Source organism: Haemaphysalis longicornis, unplaced genomic scaffold (genome assembly GCF_048455015.1).
Source record: "Haemaphysalis longicornis isolate Haplotype H1 unplaced genomic scaffold, Haemaphysalis longicornis Haplotype H1 scaffold_4, whole genome shotgun sequence".
In the NCBI taxonomy this organism is placed as follows: domain Eukaryota; kingdom Metazoa; phylum Arthropoda; class Arachnida; order Ixodida; family Ixodidae; genus Haemaphysalis; species Haemaphysalis longicornis.
In genome coordinates this window covers 129,687,350-129,692,093 of record NW_027526361.1, presented here as the reverse complement: position 1 = coordinate 129,692,093, position 4,744 = coordinate 129,687,350, and the positions used below count along the sequence as shown (strand labels likewise).

The following is a 4,744-nucleotide window of genomic DNA, read 5'->3' as shown; positions in this document are numbered from 1 at the left end:
ATATAACGGTTCGTAACGGTTCATAATGGGTAGTGTTTACCGGAAAAGAAAAATGAGAACAAAAATTTAAAAAAGAAACAAAAAGCGATGTTTATTGATTTTTGGTAACAATTGAAGTGTTTAAATAGCACTCACAACTGCACACAAAAAGTGCAGCACTTTTTCAGACACATCTTATGGCACTGAAAATTACCTCAGAAGCTAAATGTACTCAAATGTCACTCACAAGTGCACACAAAAATTGAAGCCCTTCTTCAGATATAGCTTATGGCACTGTACATGATCTCAGAAGCTCCAGGTCCGCCAATGTCACTCACAAGTGTACACAAAAATTGAAGCACTTCTTCAGACACATCTTACGGCACTGAATATGACCTCGGAAAGAGCACGTCCTCAAGTGTGCTAGGTGAAAGGCGAGACCTCTGGTCAGATAAAGTAAACTTGACCGACGAGAATGCCCGCTCCACGCTAACTTGAGTGTTTGGAACACCAAGGGCTACCTGCGCTAAAGCGTACAGTTCAGGTAGGCGTCTACTGCGCTGTTCCCAAAATGCCAATAGATTTGCGGTTCTTGGAAGACGCGGTTTCTTTTCTAGCTTTTTAAGTGCGCCCGGAATGTCGAGTGTGCCTAGCTCACTTGAAGCATTACGGTGCACACCGACCTCTGCTTCCCTTTCTCTTAGAAATGCTACCAGGGCGTCTTCGGGTCCTTCTGGTATTGCGGGGACTGCGCCAGCTTGGTTGATGCTTTCATCCTTCTGCTTACCCTAAAGGCCGACAGTCCGTTGCCAGGTTTTCGCGAGGTGCAGCCTTGCCTGGCTTTTTTGCTCGTTGGTGAGAAGCAGGCGATAGCGAGGGTTCATCTACAGTGCAGTACAAAAAATATTAGTGCCACACAGGTCTCTCTCCCTATTTTGCGTGGACTGGGCTAGGGCCTTTGCCAGTGGCGATGATATTCTGGTGGTGTCCATGAAACACGTCAAGCATGGGCCGTAAAAGTTCCCAATGGTCAGCTCTTCAGACTGGAGCGTCTTTGAGGCCACTTGTGCCGGTTGAAGGGAAGCCGTGAGCATTTCCACTTTGGCCCACGTGCTCTCTGTCCAGCGCACGCATTCTTCCTCCGATAGAAAAGCATCGGCGAATGACTTGAGCTCTATCAGCCTGGCCAGCATGATAAACGTCGACATTCACCTTGTGGGGCAGTCTATGACGGGCTTCTTTAGCCCTAGCCTCCTTATCAGAGCCATGGCACTTTGTACGCGGAGTTTTATTCCAAGTGTGCGACACTCTGCGATGATGGTGCATGCACGTGACTCTCTCACAGCATCACTTCCGGCCAACTGAAGCATGTGCGCTGCGGACCTGACACCTAACAGAAAACCTTCGTCCGCGCACGGAAGCTCAGCATCGTCTGAGTTGTCCAACACAGAGAGAGAGAACCACAGGCTTCGAATGCGTGATCACCTACGTCGGCCTCCTCGTCTGAACGTCACCTTTTCACTGTCAGCTTCACCAAGAAGACGAATGGCCTTAAGCATGTTGGCGCCGTTATCAGTTGTGACAGTGTACACCTTGCTAACACTGATGTCATAACGAAACAGCGTGTTTTTCACCTGCAACCTGAGGCGTTCACCAGTGTGTCTCTCAAAAAGTTCTTTCATGGCCAGTGGCTGGAGAACTAGTTTTCCGTTTTCCGCATACTGCACATTAATGTCAAGCAGCGCCCTGTCAAGTCGGGACGAGCAGTCAATTTTAAGAGAAAGCATCCGCTTATCCTGCGACAGAGAAATTTCCTCTCGTTTCCGCTTGGCCTCTTCGCGAACTCTCTCCTCAACAGTCTCCGCGGTTATAGCCCTCTTTGCGCCGAGTGCTCTAAGGACTGGGTCTATTATCTGGCAGAATCCGGAGTCATCGACGAGTCGAAACGGTCGTCCATTCTTTGTGACAAGCTCGACGCAGTTTTTCATTAGGCCGTCCTCTGTCATTTCAAGTGAAACGCTTCTTGGTAAAGTCGGCTGAAGTATGCTTGATATGTCCACTTGCCTGAGCTTTGCAGCAGAACAGTCTTCATCCCCGCCGGATGCAACGTGCTTTGTGGACACGGCTTTCTCGGCGTGCAACCTGTCGTAGACTTCTGGATGGTGCCGCTGCAAATGCCGCTCCAAGTTTCTGCCGTTATCTCCAGAAACTACTAGCTGGCAGGAGTTAATCTGGCACGTACATTTGTTCAAAATGCTGTCAGCAACGAAAAATCTTCGAGCGCGATTTGTTCTGTCGCGCCCCATCGTAATGAGGTGCGACTACTGTTGTTCTGAAAATCAAGCTGTTGCACTGAAGCGCGAGTGCGTGTGTTCAATGGACCTTTCTTCCAGTACCAGTCCTCCTAGCGGTCGCATGACCTAAGGCATGACCCCAGAAATGTTTGGCTTTCGGGGAACCCGTTCACGAAATATCCTGGTCCTGCAGCACCAGCAGCACCCCCCTGTTACCCCTGCCTTTCAAATGAATGTCACGGTAACAGGCGCACGCTAGCGTGACTAATCTTCAGTGGCCGGCCGAATCGCTCATTTTTCTTCATTTTTCTTATTTTCGTTGCTCCCTCAATGGTAGCCAATTAAGTGCTGGCGGCGTAGTCAGCCTCAAACATTTTCGCCCCTTTCCTTTGAAAGCCTTTTTTTGTGTGAACAAACGAACTCACTGTGAACTGTCCGAAAAGAGGAAATAAACACGTGCAGCCCTAGGAAGCATAGCCGCTCCCCAAGCAGCTAGCTGAGGGGGCGCTTTTTTGTTTCTTTCGCCAGGGGTACTTCCAAAAAAGGCGGCCCTGCAGCCTAAGCATGTGCAGATCGCTACTAGAAAAAGGTCCATGCAATCAGCCTCAAAGCATCTGCACAAGAGCTCATGTACTCCAACGCACTTTGTACTCGAACCGAAAACCGAAATGTTTTTTTTCGGTCTCGCTCTGGAACAAAATGATAAATAACGCTTCGTTTTCGTTTTTATTCCGGCCAAAAATACCATTTTATTATTTTTCGTTTCGTTCTGACACCATGGCCACGTGTGTCGATCGCCAAATAAAGCCTGTCTGTGAACAATGATTGTGCTGCTCATCGCTTGCTAGCTGGTCGTATCCTATAAAGAGCCAAAATGTTTGTTTAGTCACGAGTTGTATCTGAAAACAAGGAGAGTCAAGGAAACATTGAGTCAATGCTGCTCTTGTCGGTGACAATGCTGCTCTTTTCGGTGTCGCCGGACTGTTATTTCGGTAGTGCTTTTTTACTTGCATGGCAATGGTACAGATCATGGCCTCTTTTGGGAACGCAGTTGGCGGAATTATTGGCCTAAATTTCATAACGGAGGATTATACCAAAGAATCTAGTCGCCAAGAACTCTCTCACATGTTATATTTAAGTGTTCATAGATGAAAACGGAAGTCAAATTAAAAAACTTCCCAGCGGCAAAAAAGGGACGGCTTTGCAGAAAATGCTAGCAAACGCGCGCGGATGTAATTTCAAACGGTACTTACTTGATACACTAATCCTATAGTTTTTATTCGCAATGAGGAAATCCTGCATAATGACAAGAAACCATGGGGCATTTTTCTGAGTGTTCGAGTTGAATTCAAGTGCCTACGTTCTTCTTCGAATGTAAAACATTTGAGTTGCCGTAACTGTACATACCAATAACTTGAACCTTCCTGGTTAAGCAATTTCAGAATTTCTTGTTCGCTGAAGAACTTCCACGACCAGAGATCAAGTGCAAGAGCGTAGTCAAAGATTACACTTTTTAGGGCGGAACAGTTCCAGCCAATGCTTCTAGGAAAATAAGGCGATGTTCTATCACTTTGGTTGTTGCATCAATGAGCGCTGTAAAAAAAAAGGCTGACCCTTGCACACTGAAGCAAACCGGCGATATCCATCGCCGGAAAATCCGACATTTAGCGAACTAACAAAATCAAACCAAAACACAACACTTCGACATCGATCTAGGGGAATGGCGCAAAGAGACGACAAATACAAAACCAGTATTGTGCACACGGGAAGACAATAGCCCAAAGGAAAACAAGCATTTGTTTTTGTTCATTTAATACATGTGCGGGGGGGTTTTCCTTTCTTAAGAAGACAACGAAAGACGTCGCCTATCACGCGCGATAATCTCAGAGAAAGAAGGTTTAAGCGTAAAAAGAGTACGGCAGCCACTAACATCTTCGCGGAAACGCAACATAACGCTCCAGAAGCTCCCAACCTCCAAAAAGCCAACTGGGCGTTAGAGACGTTGGCTGTGGCCGAGCTTCTGGTGGCACCGCAGCTGTTCTTTATTTTTGAAACCCTTTTGTTATAGAGATTTTACTCTTTTGTGTGTGGCCATACTTAGTTACATCTAACACCGGTTCTCGGTTAGGTGCCACATACTATAAGGAAGCAGCTGTGACGGGACAAAGGTGGAGCGACCCGTTGCCCGCATCGAAAGTCAAGCCGCAAATGCAACGCTATATCCCCAAGGGACGCGTTTTCCGAGCCTGGAATTCCACGCGCAAGCAGGAGCCACTTACAGAGAACAAGACCTTCGAGTCAGCCTTCGTAACGGCGCAAATTGTTGCGTTCCCTTACCCGACAGGAGATGTAACTTGAGGAGTGCACTTGGCAGTGCCGTCGAGCAGGCAGACACTGGCGTAATCGAATCTAGGATGGCAAAGGCCCTCGAAGTTTCGGGGTGGGAACAACACTTCATGTTGTCGACACGT

At 47.5% G+C, this 4,744-nt stretch overlaps 1 pseudogene; it reads right to left on the bottom strand.

Annotated features, from left to right (window-relative positions):
- Positions 1–356: 356 nt before the first annotated feature.
- LOC144180562 (uncharacterized) lies at positions 357–2,285 on the bottom strand (annotated as a pseudogene).
- Positions 2,286–4,744: the final 2,459 nt, after the last annotated feature.